Source organism: Mugil cephalus, chromosome 6, assembly GCF_022458985.1.
Source record: "Mugil cephalus isolate CIBA_MC_2020 chromosome 6, CIBA_Mcephalus_1.1, whole genome shotgun sequence".
NCBI classification, from domain to species: Eukaryota; Metazoa; Chordata; class Actinopteri; order Mugiliformes; family Mugilidae; genus Mugil; species Mugil cephalus.
In genome coordinates, this window is record NC_061775.1 from 23,416,915 (window position 1) to 23,438,340 (window position 21,426).

The following is a 21,426-nucleotide window of genomic DNA, read 5'->3' on the forward strand; positions in this document are numbered from 1 at the left end:
TCTTAAACTTTGTTCTCTGTTTTCTCCCCCTGCTCTCGCTTTAAAAGAGACAAAAACATGTGGCCATTAGCTCCAGAAGTGAATTTCTTCATTTCGGCCGACTTTTCTGTGTGAAATACATTTATGAGAAATGTTAGATCTCTTCAAAGCTATCGATTGTGCGTGGTGTTTGATCATCACGCTCTGCCTTGGAGCCCTAAAATGCTTTACTTCTGTTTACATACACAAGAAAATGGAGGATAAAAGAGGAAGGAGAGGGGAAGAAAAAAAAAACTCTCCGGGGAGCAAGACTCACGCACCGGGTGGTTAGTTGATGTGAGTGTGGATGAAACACAGTCAGCTATTTTATTCAGCTAAGTGAAATATTACATGGAACACAGAAGACCAGTTTTGCATTTAGACAGTTGGTTCTGAGCTAATAGAGGCTTAATCCTACCATGGTTATACTATATGTATTAGGGAAGGACGTACGTCGTAAGTCACTAGATTAAATGGAACATGGTCATGTGCCATGTTTATTCACAAAGATTCTGTGAAACTGGGGCCCAGTATGAACGTACCATGTTTCCAATAAAGACGTAACATTTTTAGAGTGAAGATCTAAATATGGATTTCCTGGTAGACCAGTGAAACACATGGTATTTGGCTATTTCCACTTCTGACAGTATAGATTTGTGTAATCAGGAAGTGGCTCTTAAGCAAACTGCAGCGTGTTCATGCAACCCGAGCCAAAGAGTAGTCGAAGTTTGTTGTTTGGTTAATGTGTTGGAGGTCTCAGTGATCTTCTGTCTTTTGAATAAAGATGGACAGATGTGAGTTCATTATAGTATGACGCTTGGTAGCTGCACACACATTTAATCAAGAATATCTTAAAGGAGTACAGTACAGCAATCAGACAAAACATTATGACCGCCTTCCTAATATTGTGTAGGACTCTCTTGTGCCAGTAAAACAGTTGTGGCTCTTCAGAGAATGGACATGGGCCTTCTGAGGGTGTCCTGTGGAACAGAATGTTTTTCTGGGGGTCCTATGGGTTGAGGGGAGGGGCCTCTTTGGATAATCCTACTTGATCAGTTTGGGATCTAGTGAATTTGGAGGCCAGGTCAACACCCTCTCTTGTTCTTCGTGTTATTTTTTCCTAAAGCTTTTTTGTCTGTGTCAGACTTCATCCTGCTGCATCAAGGAGTGTCATTGCTACGGGGTGGGGGTGTCTGGTCTGGTCTAGGTGGTGTTACATGTCTAAATAACACCATGGATGAAAGTCAAGTCCACACGTTTCCCTGCAGAACACTGAACTGCCACAAGACGGTCAACGTTATTTACTTCTCACGTCATAATGTTGTCGCTGATCGGTGTACATCTATGAATTTATGACTGCTTCATGGTTGGGATCACTATGATACAACTAAAAAATTAGCAGCAGCTAATGGCTTAAGGCATATGCAATGTATCTGTCAGAAACGAAAGAATGGAATTTTTAACATGGACTCAGAGCAGCATATAAACTGCTTGTGATTGTAGTGTCTGTCTATTTTAATAAGATTTTATCTCGACTACAAATGCAGATACAGTGGCAGGGTTGTCACTGACCACATGGCAAAGTGGTTTTCTTGCACCAGTCTCTCTGATGTTGTGATAGCTCCACAGTTTCCCGTATTAATTTAGTGAAAAACAACCAGGGTCCTCTGACATTTAATGACACGGATCCCGGTTCTTTCTTTTTCACCTGAGTAAAAATCTGAAAGGTTGTTTTGAAATGGGTAAAATCAAATTCACTATGTTATTTTATTCCATTTTTGATATTTTTATGGTTTTATGGGGCGACGGCAGCTCAAGCATAAAGATTTACAGTACAGAATAGACAGAATGTGGTGCATGATTAGTAAGCTCTGGGTCCACAGGGAGCTTCATGGTAGGTGTGTTGCTCTAAGTGTGTTGGTGTCAACAGGTTCATTAATTCACCAAAAATCTGTAAATACAATCACATTATCTTTTGCTCTCAGCTGGTTATGATGTATGATGTTATGATGCACGTAAACTGAATTACTCCCTCACTGAGTCTCAATACTACTCGTGGTTTCACACAAAAACAAGATCAGGACGGTTCAGAAACTGCAGTTGTACTGATCACTAGTGAACTCGAGCTGTACTCTGACGGTTTCTATTGCTCTAAACCGGAAGTATTATGTTTTCAGGTTGTCTCTCCCACCTGTTGTTGTGACGTCTCAGGATCAAGTTTTATTTGTGAAGTGATTAACGCTTGAAGTGTAGAGGTCAAATGCTGTCATAAACGTCGTTCATACGAGTTCATTGTGACAAAAATGACCCGAATGTTGAGTAGGATGAAATGAAAACATGACGAAACAGTCTGGAAACAGACTGTCCTTCAGACGCAAATGATTCAATCTGGCTGGATGGTATATATATATATATGTGTGTGTGTGTGTATATATATGTGTTTGTGTGTGTGTGTGTATATGTATGTATGTATGTGTGTGTGTGCTTCTAGGTAGAGATTGTTACTATATATGGGTACTATCTACCACAATCTACTACTATCCACCATAAGGTGACCGGTGCTGACGCAAATAGTAGACAAAAACCGAAAAGCAATGCAGATTTCAGTGCCATTGAATCTTTAATTAGCGCACCCCTCAGCTTTGTTGTTGTGCCAACGCTACATCTGATGTCATGTCATTTGTTCACCTGCATGGACGGAAGTGAACCTTCAAAATGCAAGGGAGCCTCCCTTACACAATTCGAGGTACCTCAAATTTGATCTTGGAACATCCGACGAAGTATTGCATCTTTTAAAAAGCTGAGAAATGTAGCGTCTTTGATAGCCTGCGTTTAAAGTTGCTAGGTGTTTTTGAAACACTTAAAAATTGAAAGTTGATTGAAAAGTAAAATCTTGTCATTTTATTGGCATGTTCTCTGTGTTCTGCACGTTCTGGATGCTGTTTGTATTATGATAATTATGACAGTTTGTAGCAAATTTTATTTTATATTTTATTTTACATCCCTACTTGTAGAACTGTCTTTATGAGGACCAGGAGTTTTGGACCATCTCAGTGAGGACACTTCATTGTCACAGTTAGAGGACTTGTATTTGGGTTTCGATGAGAGTCAAGGGGCTAGGTAACACAATGCATATCCTCACAAAGATTATCCCATAAGCATGTGTTTGTGTGTTTGTGAAGGCGAGAGGAGTAAAGCAGCAGTGATACATGAGATGTGTCCTTATTGGTGGTATTTCATCCGACTGAGCCAGTGGAATCAGAGGTTTAAGAGTTCCGATCGGCTGTTCAGCTAACCGGGCCTGCGCACATGTTAAAGTAGATGTGATGGAAGGTAAGCAAATTAGAAAGTGAGAAAGAAAGGAACACAAACGACATCCTGTCATTGGAACGTTCTAAGTTAAAACAGGAAAAGTATTTGTTGTTAGTTGTTGTAGGTTGTGTCATCATCACAAGCACGAGTGGTCAGATGAATGAAATTCTTCATTTGCTCTGTATAAAACTCATCTGGATGATGAGGAACCAAATGACTCACCATCAAAGCACACACAGTTAATTTTTAGGTTTCTGTCAGTCTGCATGCAAAGCAAAAGCGAATTCAAAGCAAAAGTCGTGCTGCCCAAAAATGGACTGGACAGAGTCACCACTCCCCCATATGATCGTCCCGCTGAACATTTAGATTTGTGGTTTGAGCTGAAACTCAAGCTTAAACTATGACTGTTTCGCTTTAGGTGCTAAAATTGTACATTATAACAGTGGACAGAGGTACAAAAGAGGATCCAAGGAAAAAAACAGCATGATGCAATCTATTGTGCCCTTTCATCAGCCCCCTCCAACAGAAAACCTGAGTAAAACTAATGCACGTACTTGGCAGCGTTGGTGCAGGGGTATTAATCCAGTGCCTTCCATTCATTATTTTTACACAAAACACAAAAATCATTTCTCACATATTACTCATACTCCATGAAGATATCATTACGGAAGTGTATCTAAAATAACTGCAGCACCAATGTTGTCTACACTTGTATTATATAGATGTTAACATTGGTGTTGTGATGATTTCATTTACAGCAAGTCCTGTGGTTTAAATTGTGGTTTTATACTGTTAGTCACCTTTGATGTTTTTGTTACTCAGTAATGACTACAACCTTCCATGATATTTGAAATACTTGTTTTTGCAACAACTTCCTTGTAACTTTAGTTTTCTTTTGGTTTCTTTTCCAGACCATCTACCTGATCTGGTTTGACTGAGCTATGGACACCAGCTGCATCTGTTCATGACAGTTTTAAGACATATGAGTAACAGCCTCATTGTAAAATTTATATAGTTCTGAAATATATATAGTATCTATCAGGCATAACATTATGACCACCTTAGTAATTTTGTGTAGGTCTCTCTTGTGCCTCGAAAAAGGTTGTGACTCATCAGAGAATGGACATGGACTTTCTGAAAGTGTCTGTGTTGTCTGGAAACACAATGTTGTTCGTGGGGGGACTTTGGGTCCTTTGGGTTGAGGGGACGGACCTCTGTGGATCATCCCACAGATACTTGATCAGTTTGTGATCTAGTGAATTGAGGCCAGGTCAACACCTTGTGCTGTTCTTCATGTTTTTTTGTTTCTTTTTCTTTTTTTAGTTGTTCCTAAAGCTTGAGTGTGTTTGTGTGAGGCTGCTGGCGGTGGCCACTGAGTGTCATTGTTATGGGGTGGGGGTGTCTGGTCTGGTCTGGCCTGGTCTAGGTGTGTGCTACATGTCTAAGTAACATCTACATGAATGAATGCCAGGTCCAAATGTTTCCCAGCAGAACATTTATTTCTCCTGTCAGTGGTTTTAATGTTGTGGCTGATCGGTATGTGTGCATGAGAGATGAACGTGGCTGTAGCTTGGGCTTAATTTACACCATAATGTTCATGTGAGTGATATAATTTGTCCTGTCTTACTCTTGACATTAGAGCAAATCAAACTTATTTAATATTAATGTGTTAGAAGACGTTCACCTTTTTCTCACAACCGGTTGACCTGTGATTCAACTGTTTTATCTTTTGTTACGTTTTATCTCTGACTCGGAGCGTGATCTTTGTCTACTAGTCCTGTCAGACAGCAGAGGCACATGTGGCTCCGACTCAGTGGTGCAATTAACACGAGGCAACTGTCAGCTGTGACTCCGGTCTCAACGACTAAAACAGAAAATGACGCTGGATTATGATGAAAAACCAAACAGTCCCAGAATCATTGAAAACCCACTGTTTTTGTGTTTCTCCATCACTCTTTCGTCTTAATCTTATCTCTCTCTCCTTTCACCAAGGTGGTTAAATGATGATTAAATGCTTGTATTCTGAAAGTCCCTCTTCTATGAGAAAACTGATTGTGCTTGTTGTTATTTGTGTTTGTATGCCTTTTATCTGAATCTTAAACCCATTTTATGTCCCAATGTGAAGCACTTTGGCTTCCCCTGTGGTTTTTAAATGTTCCATATAAATAAAGTTGATTGATTTATTGGTTATTTCACCCAAATGTTTAACTTTCATTGTGTAGAGTTATGTGTGATTTCTCTTCTGACGTAACCACGTGACATGGCAATTTTCTGGAAGCAGGTCGGGGCGTAGTGTGAAACTTACAAAACTGGAAACGTGAAGCCGCTATTACACTTTCCTAGAGAAGAGAATACACCGATCAGCCACAACATTAAAACCACCGACAGGAGAAGTAAATGGCATCGACCATCTTCTGACGATTCAGTGATCTGGTTAAACTTTTAGACCTGGCATTCATTCATGTGGATGTTACTTAGGCTTGTAGCACCCACCTAGACAAAACCAGACACCCCCCACCCAATAGAAATGACACTGCTTGACGGCAGCCTCACACAGACACACACTCACTTTAGGAAACAACTCAGCAAAACTCGAAGAACAGCACAAGGTGTTGACCTGGCCTCCAAAATCACTAGATCCACAATTAGTAGCTGTATCCGTTTGATGATCCACAGAGACCCCTCCCCTCAACCCACAGACCCCCCCACTAACAACATCCTGTTTCCAGACTCTACAGAACACCCTCAGAAGGCCCATGTCCATCCCCTGATGAGTCACTACTGTTTTTAAAGGCACAGGGGAGATCTACAAAATATAAGTAAGGTGGTCATAATGTTACGTGTGATTGGTGGACTCTGCTCCTTTAATGTTAAATTGTTGATTAAATGTGTGTCCATATAGGTCAATACGTACACCTTCATACTAGAAATCTGTCCATCGTCAGTACTGGGAAGGTGGTCGTGATGTTGTGCCTGTACATTATGTTCAGAGAGAAATGAAAGAAGCTAATTGAACAAATTCTTCGTAGTCCGGCTCCCTGTTTCACATCCATCAGACAGAAACCTGCTCCAAGGCGAAGGGAAACCAGACAACGTCTTTCCTCCCCCACAATAGAGCCTCCTTTGGGTTTTTTTGTTTTTTAAGATTTGAGGGGAAAATACTGATCTCGCTATAGATTAGCCACGTTCTTGTTGCCATTCCAATCGCAGAAAATGTCAAACGTTACCTAAAAGTACAAGTGAAACACTGTCTATTATCAGTCAGCTCAAAGCTGCAAGTAGACAGTAAACTGAGCGAGGGCAGAGGACTTTCACTGATTTCCAGCCACTGCGTAATGGGAATGAACATATATGTCTCTTCTGACAGTAAACGTATCTCTGGGCCTCTATTTTAAGATGGGGATGTTTATGTAGGGCTTGAAGAAAGAGGTGTGGTCTGAATGAGAAACTCTGTCGCAGCTTCCCCTAATGTCTTCCCCTTTTCTTCAATTTAAACCATCTAGGGTGTCTCTCAAAAGTTTTACGTAGTTTCCTTCCCCGTCTCCTCTCCTCTCCTCTCCTTTCCTTTCCTCTCCAGTCCTTTCCTCTCCTCTTTATCCTCCCTACTGTAGAAATCTGAAGGCTGCGCACAATGGCAGCGAGGACCTAGCACGAGGGAGGCCACAGACTGTCTTTGAAAATGTGTGCTCTTAGTTCCTCTCAGCCGTCACAGCTGTGACCACAGGGAGGTGAGATAAAAATGGATTGCAAGCGATGCATGTGTATGCTTGTGCATGCGCTACACCCAGATGCGTGCAATTTTTCCTCCTCTCTTTGCAGCGTGCACCTACACTCTGCATGTGGGCTGAAGGTTTCAGGTGCCGTCATTCAGCAATTCACACTTTTAGACATCGTGTTTTTGAATCTTATACATGCAGGACATTATACGATATAAATAGACTAAAATGAATTTCAATCCTTCTGCGTTTCTGTTCATCTTCAATGAACAATAAAGAAATGACTGTTTAGAGCAGTATTTGATATTAAATGCCAAAACAAAGCTGATGGTATCTTAATGGTTTCTATGTGTGACGTTCACTGAATATCCTGTTGTGTTGTTGATTCCAAAAATACTCTAGCACCATTTGAAATGAAGAAGCAGAACTCTAAATAAAGGGCCGCCTTAAAAACACTGCTGACAATTTAAAATGAGAAAGTGGCCTGAATTAAGTAAATGATAATTAAAATTCTCTTAATGATTCGAGCGAAACAGGGACACGTAGCTCCACTTCAGAAGGACTGTTCGGAGTGTTAGAGATTATTGTCAGAACGACATCTTTTACACTTCCCCTTTCTCCTTCCTGTCTGAGCTCATAAGCGCACACTCTCGTTTCACGCTGTAACACTGTTCGGCTTTATTTATGCATCACATCTACACAGTACTCGTTTTCGAACGAAGCCATACCCTTCAGTTTTACGATTATATAACAGTTCGTCCAAATCTCTGATCCACACTGTGAACTAGTACCACTCATGTTACTCATGTTACTTAAGCCAGCCTCCACCTCCAGGGTTTCACAATGCGCCTTTTTCTCTGTGGTAGTGAAGCAACTTTAAACCACTGGAGGGCAGTGTGGCTTCACGTTACGCCACAGCCATTCCTCTTTCCCCGCACAAACACACACACACACACACACACACGTTTCTCTCCTGACTTGTTTTTTGGGGAATAGCCAAGCAGCCGAATGCATCTCATACACACACAAACACGTGTACACACACATACACACTCGCTCGGTGTTACGATTTGGACTCCTTTTGGTTCCTCTCTGCCGATGACTGACAGGTTCTTAACGAGAGCAGCCTAGAGCGTTTGCCCTCCAGGCCTGTACATCAACCATCAGCATACAACGCACGCACTCATGCACATGCTCATGCACGCTCACTCCCATATTTATACGCGCACACACACACACACACACAAATGCATATACCGTTCACACACACACACACACACACATCCCCTCGATTTCTCTGCAAACATTTCTCTGTCCCATTTCTTAGGCTCAATCGGTTTGACCATTGCGGGCGGTGGTGGGGGGGGGTGGATGTTTGACAGTCACTGGGAGACGCTTCAGGTTTAGCAGCATTATTATGTTTCTATGAAGCAGCCTCATCCGGCACAGAAAGAATGTCAGCTCCACCATTGTTCAGTTGGCTTCAATACAAACACATCACAGCGGCGCTAACGGCCGGCAGCAGTGCATGAATGTGTGTGTGTGTGTGTGTGTTTCTGTGTAGTCACCGCGAAGAGCCACAATGATGAGATGGCATAGCTGCAGAGGTGAAGATGGAAACCCAGAGCAGCCTGCCCCCCCCCCCCCCCCCTCACGCACACACACCTCTCTTCATGATTCATCCCTCCTTTCACCCCGGTTAGTTTTTTTTTTTTTTTTTTTTCTGTGGAGGAGTGAAAACCCAATTAAAATACTATGTGGATGGATACGATGAAGAAAGACATACCTCCTCCATGACATTCTCTCTACCCCCCGTGTAGTGACAGATCTGGTGCATTCAAAAGGAGGTGAAAAAATGTGCAGACTCCCGCCCTCCCGCTGCCATTAAATGTTGATGTATAATATCAAATATATATATATTTTTATATATATAGCTAGATAGATAGATGTACGCTGCGTGGGGATGAATGTATAAAACAAAATGTGCTGCAGACTCAAACCACGTACATGCATATATATATATATGTGTGTGTGTGTGTTTCGTATGCGATTCAAAATAACCTGATGCAGCAGGAGGTGGAGGATGCACTATATGTGTACACACACACACACACACACACACACACACACACATGCACAAACAAATTCATGTCTTCCATGTATATCTCTCCTTCCCCTCTTCTTTTCCTCCGCTCTTGTTTTCCTCTCTTCTTGACCCAACATCCGGCCCTCCCAGGAGATCGTGCGCTTTCTGCTGCCAGACTGGGCCAGTATAGCGCGCACACACACACACACACACACACACACACACACACACACACACACACACACACACACACACCGACTGTCTCTCTGTGGATATGTGAACTGCCAGTCAATCCGAGCAGCAGCTCAGCGCAGACCTCACTGCCTCTCTGTTTTGGGGGTCAGGGGCTGCAGATGTGTGCATGTGCAGACAGAAGACGCGCTGGGTCAAGGGGCTGGGGGAGCGTGAGGACTATTCTATTCAGACCCACTAAATACTATATGTTGCTGATATTTACCTTCTTCAATATTGCAACAAACCACAGCAGGATGGTGGGCGTGCATCCCCAGCTGAGGGAGGGTGTGAAAAAAAAAAAAAAAAAAAAACCCCCTCCACAGTTCCTCTACAGCAGAGGTATACAAACATGCCTATTAAACATTTCCCCCCAGTGAAGACATGCTGATGGGACTTGGTTAACTGCAGTAAACAGAGCGCCCTTCAGTGAGAAAGTCCAGAGAGACAAGAGTAACACGGGTCTCTATCACACACACACACACACACACACAAAAATGCAGATCCAGTTCTGGGATTTGAGTGGCCATTTAGAAATCTGGACGGCAGTTCACTGACCCAGCACTAACAAGGCAGCTAGCCCGGCCATTCGAGGAGCAGCGCTTCTTATCTAGTGACCACACAGAGCTGGCTATCTCCTGACCGCGTTTGACCACTGGTTAAACTGATTAGCCCGTCGTCCAGTCACGTTACAGTAAGCAGACACATAACGATGAGCGTGCAACACACATTTTTGGCTCAGCTTGGGATCGTAACATCGTAATGTGAGGTATTTTTTTTTTTTTTTTGTGCGGGGGGTGCTTTGCAGAAGCTTAATGGTGCGTGCTTGCCAGTGTGATATGATAGCCGCGGAGAAATGCCACAGTGGTGTTCAGAGAGACAAACAATAGCACAGCCCTTCCACCACTATCTGTCCAGTTGGATTGGACAAATGGTCTGTGGTGGAGAGATGGCAGAGTGGACATGTGATGGCCCAAGTGTCAGGGACTGGGGATTCACCCTTTTAATGAGAATCTATGGCCCGGACTGATAAAGCGCCTGACTGAGAGGCTGTGACAAGTCCTAATGCTCACATGTATAAATGATGCGGGTGCTTGAAGGGGGTGTAGGATGTGTGGCTCTGGACACAGTCCTCAAAGAGCATGGGTGGTGTTTAGGAACAGGCCAGAAACTGACAAATAGTTGAAGACAGACAACGACAACAACATGAGAGGAAGAGAAAAAATAAATAAACGAGGGTGAAGTGTAAAAACTTCACATGATGGCACAGTGGAATAAGTTGGACGTTCAAGGGACATTTTTGGTCCTTTAATGAGATATGTGTACTTTACATGTGAGGCCACAGGTGGTAGCTCAGCTTAAAGGTGGGCCACAGCGTTTCCACAACAAATGGCAATTATCCGACTATCACTATCAATGCTTTTGTATTCTATTTTTATCTCACTGTTTATCTTTTATACAGTCTGCTCTTCATTCTTGTTATTTTTCTGCCCCCTGTGTGTGACAAACTGCAATTTCCCCATTATGGGAAAAATATTTTTTTTTCTAATTAAATCAATTAATAAAGAACATGTTATTTAATTTATATTAAAAAAAACTGTTTTATGGGGAGAGAGGTCAATGTAGGATGTTACAAATACAAAATGCTTGGCCTGTGGGTGATAATATTAGTCATAAGTCATATACACCAATCAGCCACAACATTATGACCACAATGAGAATTGAATAACACGTTTGACCATGTTTGACAACTTAATGTTTTGGAAACTTTTGGACCTGGGATCCGTGTCGACGTTACTTAGACATGTACCACCCACTTAGACCAGACCAGGCACCCCCACCCCCATAGCAATGATGGCAGCAGACGTCCCCTCAGAAGGTCCACGTCCATTCTCTGATGAATCACAACTGTTTTGGAGGCGCGAGGAAGCAGAGATTTCAGCAAGTTAATGAGCACAAGAAAATGTAAAGCGATGTTATCAGCACTGTCATCCGTCGTATCCATTTTTCCAAAAAAATATCACGTCCATGTCATCTGTAAAACTGTCCCCATCCACAAGGCGAAGCTGTTCATATTGATTCTTCTTGAAAACCGTAAACAAAACCCTGAAAACCCCATGAGTCAGCAGGAACTTCATGACCAAGAACATGTCTGGCAGGCGTCTAACGTAGCAACAGAGAAATGACGTTGCATCTCCTCTTCCAGACTTTGTGCTAAGCTAAATGAAGCTAACAGGCTGTTTATACACCAAGCAGGCATAAATGAGAGTGATGCGAGGCTTCTCCTTTAGCTGAGTCTCTTCCAGAAATCCCAAAGTGTGATTTTTTAAGGTGAAAAAAATTAAGCAGAACATGTGTCTAAACATAAATCCTAGTTTTATTTTGATCTGCGCTGACGGAAGTGACATTTTTTACTCCCCTGTGTGGCGATTATTCAAAAGCCTACACATTTGTAACAACAATCCAGGAAGTACACACACTCTCTCTCTCTCACACGCACACACACACACACACACACACACACACACACACACACACACACACACACACACACACACACACACACACACACACAGCCTTTGTTATGTTGAGAGCATTTGTCTCCGTACGGCAGAGAGGGGTTAAAATCCGATTGAGTCGATATCACTGGAGAATAGCACCGTGCAGTCTGAGAGTGTGTGTGCACGGTGGAGCGCTTGTGTATGTGTGTGTGTGTGTGTGTGTGTGTGTTTGTGTGTGAGCAACATGGCGCCCACAGGGACTTCCTCCCTCTCCGTCTGCAGCCCTCAGTTGAAATAGAATTGAATAGTCTGAATCCTCAATGGTAAATGTTCACAAAGTCAATACCAACTGTTAAGTCTCCCCTGCATTGGGGTTAAGGGCATTACCATTTCTGAGACTTCAGTAAAACACACACACACACACACACACACACACACACACTCACCAGATGCCCCATGAGATGATAACATATTTTTGAGTCTTTTGCAAAAATGCTTACTGTACATTCTGCTTAAAAATTCCCTTTTCACTGCAACATATTCATTGAAGGCCTGTTTTCATTTTTGTTCGCTAATCTCTGAACAATGATCCTGGTAGGCGTGCGGCATTTTTAAAGTGACATCGGTGCCTGAGGGACGGCGCCATCGCTGATGTGACTGAGCGTCAAATCCAGTTCAGCTCAAGAATGTTTATGCGCGCGGGGGATTGTGTTAATATTAACAAGTAGGAGATGCATAATGAGTAAAAAGGTTTGATACAGAGCGTTGGAGCAGAGCAGCGTCGCGGCTAGAGGTACAGGTTGCGGTGCTCAGGTTGTCACGTTATTGGTGCTTAAAGAATAGCATGTCAGTGACAATTTTAATATAGTTTTGATCATCAATAAATCTATTAAGATAAGTGTTGATTGTGTCTTAATACCTCAGCACTTCTTAGCCACTTAGTTTTTAAGTCATAGGTCTTCAATAGATGCAGTGAACGGACCCCCCTAGAGGGTCTGTGGAGGTACTGCAGGTGGGTAGCAAAGTCTTTGGTTGATTAGACATCGGTATATATATTTTTAATTCTCCACTTAAATACACATTTAAATGAATCCTACATATTTTAGTAAAGGGATAGCTTAGTATTGAATGCAAACTGATAATAATAATGTGTATTTATAAATAGCACTAGGCCGAGTTTAGTATAGAACACATATTAGTTTGGGGTCCTTGGCCTGAAAAACGTTGAAGACCCCTACTTTAAGTTATTTATTAATGTATTTATTTATTGGAGGTGGGTGCTTTTATTCTATCATCATGATAGGAAGCAATGAAGGAGGCAGGAGGTGATGGGACAAAGCCAGAGTCTAACATGCACTATTGTATTGAGGAAAACAGCCTCAGTCCAAACAAATGATGAGCTCAATAGCTCACCTGGATGAGAGGCCACCTCTAACTGTTATTTTTTACATTTGTTAGATTTTTTGGTTTTTGAAGAAATAAATAATAATTAAGATTTGCAGTAGTCTGGTAGTCAGACGAACGTCCTCACCCACAACAGGCCTGGAACTGATCATTGCATCGGCTCAATTACTTTTTAATGTGAAAATGGACCAAAAAAATAGTCATACATGTCATCTGCACGCAACTGAATTCAATTTGTTTACAACACATTGTCTCTCATTGGTTGTAGGACTGTCCAGTTGCATGCAGAAGGGTTATTTTTCTCTGTATCAGTTGAAGTACGTCTCAAGATGAGATTAAAACAGCATGTTACAGTTGGCTGTACAAGGCTAGACTTGCAGCCTAAAGGAATGCTATGTTTTTTAAGTTTAGGCTCAATTCATTAGTAGTTTCGATGAAGTGTAGGAGTGTGATATAAAGTCAGGTTAATGGTCATGTACAGTGGACTTGGCAAAAATGCATGCAAACACATTTTCACCTCCACGCTCTGCCAAGTGAAGAACTGCAATATAACTTTAGGGCTCTCTGGGTATTTGCAAGCCTTCAAAATGTTTCCAGTTGCTCTTTAGGTCGGGTCAGGCGCAGGTTAGTACAGTGTGTGGTAGCGTTCGCACACTGCGTCTTGTGTAGAACCATAATAAGTTAGTTTTGGGCGAATTTGCTACGCAGTGTGGTAGCTGTGGCTTTTACGAGCGTTGCAGCCTCTAATGCGTCCTGCTGGTCATTAACGCGGCCCTTTTACCGCGACGCAGCGTCTCATTTGAAGAGCAAGCCGCAAAACCCCGGGCTCTGTCACTCAGTGTCATTTAAACCAGGACTGATTGGAACTATCTCTGGCCTTTGCTTTCCCACCTTCCTCCCCGCTTGCGTTCTTTCCTGGTCGGTTCATGAATAATGAATGAGGATATATGCAGGCTGGAGCTCAGATATTAATGGAGCTGAAAAACAGAAGCAGAACCATCCTTTGTGCTGCCAGCCATTCCTTCTCTACACTGCTGAAGCTGCCCCTGCCCGGTCACCCCTTTTTCTTACCTTTTCCTTCCTTTCCTTTCCGCCTGCTGCCAGTGGGCCGAGATGAGACAATGCTCTCTCTCTGTTTCTTTCTCTCTTGAATAGAGTTATTCACTTCTCTCCTGGCTGTCACTGCGGGGGCAAAGGGTGGGCAGCGACTATGAAATGAGAGGGGCTAACTTTCAAATTTTATATCTTAAAACAAAGATAAATGCTGGGAGATAAATGAAAAGTCCACTTGGCTGCAAATGCACGGGGGCTATTGTCCGTTCGAGCTCAAATTCATTCAAGGACATGGCAACGAGCTTCCTCCTTTGTTTGCCCCCGTCCTGTCTTTCTTCCAGCCCTTCCATGATCTGTCAACTCCGGCCAGAGAAGCCCCCGGCCAAACTGTGGCAGTCAAGGGCGAGAGGTACAGGGCTAATAGGTGGAGGGGCAGCAGAGTGAACACTAGCCTCAGCATGCACAGATAACCAATTGTTGTTGCAATATTCAAGACTTTTGTTAAAATGAATTGATAATAATGCAATTTGACACGTCAGTTGCAAAATAAATAAATAAATAAATAAATAATCTCAACTGTATTGCGCTCTGTCACGCAACCAACAAAGGCTTGCTGAGAGTGTCCATGTGGCAACGAGGGGGCTGGCAGTCAGTGAAGTCTGGCCCCGGGCTGGCAGAGTCGCATCCCAACTAGGCCAGAGGGCACAGATAATGGGCAGAGTCTTCTAACCCTTTATTTGTGCCAGAATGTCTCCGCATTCAACAATGTCACATCCACACCTTATAAGGTCAGACACAGACGGAGAGTCGCTATTCTGTGGTCCAGAAAACTGTGAATTGGCTACTGATGGAGGGGTGTGGTAGGCAGGGCAGACCTCAACCTCTGACCCAGAGCTGCATCATCTTCTCCTGTGGATCAACTCTCCTCCTTCACACACTGTACGTACAGTATAATGACCTATTTATTTGAGCGTTTTCATCAAATAATTTTTAGCACCGGAACCTCCAATAAAAAAATTACTTTTGCAATTAATTTAACATGTAACTAAGTGACTCCTTGTCCTCAAAGTCTTAACCTCCTTAGACCCCACGTCCTCATATGGGGACATTAGGTTTTAGGTTTTAGTGGAGTGCATTCAGCTTCATTTAAACCCTCATTAGTGGACGGTTTGGTGTGCCATCTAGTGGTAGCAAAGTTTAAAAATATTTATTTATTCTTATTAACATTTCTAGTTTGATATGATGTTAATGAAATTTAAAAATGTTGTCAAAAGCAATGAGCTACAACAGCGCTAATTAGCAGGTACTCGTTTGAGATGTTGGGACTTCATCTCAGTCTTTGCCATGTTCAGGTATTAAAATAATTATATTTTGTTACACATTGGGTGACTTTATTATATTATGAATAATGAAATAATCCACATGTGAAAACCTCGTTTCTTTTTTCAAAAACTACTACTTCCTGTTCAAAGATGATGCCTCGTTTTTATACACCTTAGGTCCTGCTAGTACCAAATACCTTGGAGAAATTAAAAAAAAGCATAGGAAACAAAAGCTCGGTTCTCAGGAGGTTAAAGGAAAATGGTTGAGACACTTCTCATATGCGGCTCATTTGGACGTTTCACGTTCAGAATAGCTGCAGTAAACAAAGGGCAGGGTAAAAATGACCCTGTCTTAAAACAACGGTCAGTGGATCCAATTACTTTCACTGTCACATTTCATCAATATATACATATATACTCACAGTCATTATTTTTCCTTTTTTTTTTCCACGCACACACATTGCACAGTTTTAACTTTGCACAACTTGCTAATGGGACTTGCAAGTTGGCAGCGCTGTTTTGCTGTCCACATACTCCAAAGACTCATATAAAATATATTTCTACCACGAAGCAAGGTTTTGATCTTGGAAGTGAAGCAGAGTGTCAGTGAAATACCGTTAAAAGGGAGTATAGTTCAAAAAGTTGAAAAATTTAACTTTTTTGTGCTCGCTTGGGTGAGCGTTTCAGCTAATTACGCACAAATCCCTCACGCTCACAGCTCCAATCCACCGGCGCCGCTGTCTCGGCAGAGGACAAAGAAAACAAAGGAGACTGACAAACAAACAGTGAGTGAAAAAAATATATAAAAGGGAGGGAAGCTTTCTTTCCATATAGCAGCTGAGCTGAGGCGACAGTGGCGTTTAATCAGTTGGTTTTTCCAGCGCCGTCAGCGTGAGCAGCCTCGGCAGTGCAGCCCTCTGATCAGCGCTGGGAGAGGAGCTCCCCACAGAGCTGCTGCCGCCCCTGAACCACAGGTCAGTCCTTGGTGAGTAGGTTTCATTCTGCTGTCGCCTTCATAGTACCATCTCCTTTTCTCATTAAGATACAGTGTGTGTCTGTGTATGTGCACATGCATGTATTTACGGGTGTTTGTTTCTCTCTGCGTCTCTGTGTGTGTGTGTGTGTGTGTAGTGTAACTGCACCCCAGGACTAGCCTAAAGGGGATGTGGATTCCCGGCCTCCGCTGAGATACGGCAGCACAACTAGGATTTCTACCAGTGGGGGGGGGGGTTGGTTGGCTGTGTGGGTGTGTGTGTGTGTGTGCGTGCGTGCATTCGAGTGTGTGTTAGACGGAGATGGAAGACGCATCAAGTGACTCGGTGCCTCGGGGTCAGACACACACACATGCAGAGAAGGAGCCGGTGCTGCGTCGGGGTAAACAAGAGCAGGCTGTTAGATCTCATCAGCCTCATCACACGCTTTATTATGCTGATTTGGGAGTATACTGTAAACTAATCAGGAATCCAGGAGTCACAGGGGGGCACCGGGCTTAAAGGTTAGGTGTACAGAGACAGAGAGAGAAAACTTGCTGCGAGTCTACACTCTTAACTTTTTTTCACGTTATCATTTTCTTCCTCGCAAAAAAAACCTCCACCGACACGGGGAGAACTCGGAGCTGAAATGCTGTAACCTTTCACCCAGGTTTGAAAGGTCCGCTTCACGTCTCACGCCTCGGTTCATTTCCGAGGTGTGGGGTGATTGACTGGCACCGCGGAGCCCGGCGCGGACTGGGGATTTTACGAATTGAAGTCAGGACCCCGCCTGCCTGTCGCTGTATGCTAATATTGGCCTTTAAACAAATTCACAAAACACACTTCTTCCAGCCGCACGCTTGTTCACTTGCATAAATGCATATGATTCTTATTCTCGCGCCGAACATCTATTTTGACTTACACAACGGCGCGGCGGAGGAGCGTCATAAAGTTCACAGCGTCTATTAATTTTGAGGCAGCTGAGTAACGTCTCGGGGTGTTTATTAAACCTGCCTCCGCGCTTCACAAATAATAAATAAACCCTCGCGCTTTGTGTACGTGTACTTTCTAAACCTTTCCGTTTGAGAACGACTTTAATAAAATGGTTCAACCTTTTCTAAACCAGGTTGTAAGAAGGAAATGTGCGTGTTGTGAGTGTTGCAAGTCAAAAGACAGAAGAGACAGAAGAGGCAGAAGAGCAGGTTAGAAAACAAGAAGCAGAACACGTTCTGGCGAGAAACAGCTGATGAGAAGTGGGGAAGTAATTCTTATCAGGTGTTACAGGCCGGGATATAAATTTGGCTCCAGACCCGTAACATCAGGTCATGGTGGCAGAGCAGAGACAGCAGAGCTGATGTGAGTTCTGGGTGAATGGGACTAGGGCACAAAAGCTGCATCTGGCAGGACTGTCACCACCATCCACAGCAGATTTAACATTTTAGACATGAAGAAATCGTTTCTGAAGAGGGTGTGAGCTCAGGCAAAATTAGACAAGAGAGTTTAAGTAAATGCCAGAAAATCCAAATTATTGTCCAAAGCTGTCCAGACAACGACAACACCACACAAACACGCAAGCACAGTGGTTAGTTCATTCATCAATTAGTTTTTTTTGTTGCTTGTTTTTCAAAAACTGAAAATGACATATATGTCATATTTAAAGGAAACACTGTACATATCATATACACTGATCAGCCAAAACATTATGACCACTGACAGGAGAAGTAAATAACATTTAAACCATGCTGTGTTCTGCTGGGAAACTTTTTGACCTGGCATTCATTCGTGTGGATGTTACTTAGACATGTAGGACCCACCTAGACCAGACCAGGCCCCCCCCCCACAGCAATGACACAGCAGGATTCAACCCTGACACAGACACAAATAATAATAATGAAAAAGTCACTAGATCCCAAACTGATCCAAGTACCACCATAGAGACCCATCCCTTCATCCCACAGGACCCAAAGACCCCCCCCCAACTAACAACATCCTGTTACCAGACACTGCAGGACCCCCTCAGATGTCCCATGTCCATTCCATGATGAGTCACGACTGTTCTGCACAGTGAATACTAACCGATAGTTTCTTCAGCTGGTAACAGGTCTGACCTTTTACATCATTGTATGGACTAGGTTCCTCACCTCTAAATGAACACAGTCAGTGGGAGTTTAATCACCCACAGAGCGTTTGTGTCAACATGTACAGCATGTGCTTTGCGGCGCGGTGGTGCACTTGTGCGGCCAGATGGAGAGAGCGTCGGTTTTAATCTGCACCTGCGTGCACTGGTGCACCTTGATATAATAAGCTGTCTTGAGTGCGCTCGCGTGGGCTGTCATTATCAGATTGTGTTTGTGTTCAACCCCAGCGGATCCTGCGCTCCCCCTCCTCTGACACAGGAGGCTCCAGCGGGGCTGTCTGTCGTTTAGGACTCGTAAACAAGGTGCATGTTGAGAGTCTAAGGGTCCTGCTGCTTTGGTGTCTCCTGTCTGCTGTCAGAGAACATGCAACACACGGAAGAGCGGCGCAGAGGAGGTGAGGACAAGACGGGAAAGGATGGACGAGGACAAGCCAGGGGGAGACATGCGAGACGGGGAAGGGACAAAAGAGAACATCACATGCGGGAATGACAGGAACGATGAGACAAATGACAGAAAAGGAAAAGATAAACAGAGAAACGAGACAGAACAAAATGACAGGAGACAAATTGGAAAAGAACACTATTGAACCGAAGACGGTGAATCCTTAGAGAACATGAGAGAAGAAACAGACATGACAGAAGAAGGGCTGCGACTGATGATTCTCGATAATGTTTTGGTCTAGAAGATGTGAAATCTTCAAAAATGTCCATCAAAACGACTACAGTGGAGGACAAATGCATAGAACAGGACAGAAGAAGACAAAGTGAGATGACTTGACAAAAAGAGCGTACTGATAGAAAGACAGAGGATAAAAAAACATAAAAAGAACATAAAATTCTGGGGGACAAGACAGGGCAAGACAAAAAAAGAGTGGACAAAACATTTAAAGACAGAACAGATAAAAAGACAATACGAAGTACTAAGACGGAACAAGACAGAAGAGATGATCAAAAGAAGGAAGAGGAAGTCAAAAAGGACAAAAGAAGAAGAAAGAATACGGCTCCAGAAGAGAGGAGAGACACGAAGAGGACAGAACATGAACATCTGGGGAAGAAAGATGTAAGACTGATTGAGTTGGAATAAAAAGGAATGAGGACATTAAAGCGGAGAAGACACAACACAAAGAAATAAACTAAAATAAAGGCAGAAGGAGGAAGACGACACCACAACACAAGACAGTTTAAGACAGTGTGAGACGGTTTAAGAGAGCGTGAGACGAGGGCCAGCTTCCTGTGTTACGACCTGCCAGCCTCACTGTGCAGCTCCTCTCTGATTTCTATAAAAGAAGTGCTTTTGTTTTTCTGTGTGCGCTCATGTATGTGTATAAAAAAAAATAAAAATCATTTGGGTTAGCCTGCACACACACACACACAGACACAGACACACACAGCTCACCTGGAGGTGGTGGGTGGGAGTGGGAGGATGGGGTCTGTGTTTAGCTGTGGGCCCTGCAGACAGGGCGATCAAAGGCTCCTCAGTCTTTGTCTGCTAACGTTGAATAGACAATAGTAAAGAGGGCTCGCTTTGATTTCAGCTCACTTTTATTGATCACAGAAGAGCAGGGATTGAAATATGAGAGACAACCCTGAACTGGATTCCTCTTCAGCTATTGATTATATCCAGAACAGACGGCATTTCACGATGATCCAAGTTTTTATTTTATCCTTTTTTTTTTTTCTTTTTTTTTTTTTGAACCATAAAAACGTGTGTCTGGCTCCTTGCCTGTCTTCTTTCAGGTGCAGCACCGGCTGCCATTATTTTACCAGACAATGCCTTGTCTTGAGTCTCATTTTTTAACAGCTTCTTAAAGTTGACATCCAAAACTTATGTAGGATATGATGACAGACCCCCTCCCATCGCACCCCAAACACACACACACACACACACACATACACACACACACTCTTTCTTCAGCTCTTTCTTCTCCAGCCTTAGCAACCTTTAAACCTGACTTTTAGGAGGACGTTCTGTTTCCATAACTTCAGAGGCGGTATGGTCTCGGCGTACTCGGGAAACCAAGGTGGGGGTGGAGAGGGTACAGGGGGCGGAGAGGGGCTGGCTGCAGCACAAAAAGCACCGTGGGAACGTGGAAACACAGCTTGGCCAGGTACAACAAACCTACCCCCACCAACCCTACCCGCCTTTCCCTTTCACAACACACGCACTCATTCTTCTCCCCGGTGTATTCGGCCTCAACTCATCTCACGGCAGCTGTGTTTAAATCACTCCTGAGACAGCAAACTGCATGGCCTAAATCTGAGACCAGCAATCAGTTTATTGTCCCGGGCTTTTACCGTTAGGAGGTGAGCTGCAGGAAGAGCCTTCTGTGCAAGTGTGTGATGGTTTAAATTTAACTTTGCTGGTAATAAAGCAAAAAAAAACAGAGAGAAACTGCAGTATTGTATAATATATAATGAGTGAATGGTTCAACCCCTATTAAAAAATGACACATATTCAAGTAATGCTGGTTTATAATCTCAAAAAAAAAAAAAAGCTAAAACATTTCTCTTGTTATCTAGGTAAGGACGTTCTCTGACTGAGTCTGCGTGCAGCCGACCGAGTCCCTTCATCTTTAAGCGTGAGTCTTTAGGGCCTGTTTAAGTTGAGCTGACAGATGTGGTTATTTGGGGACAGCTCATTGGCAAGTTTATGGCCAGAGTGCTTATTTTACTAG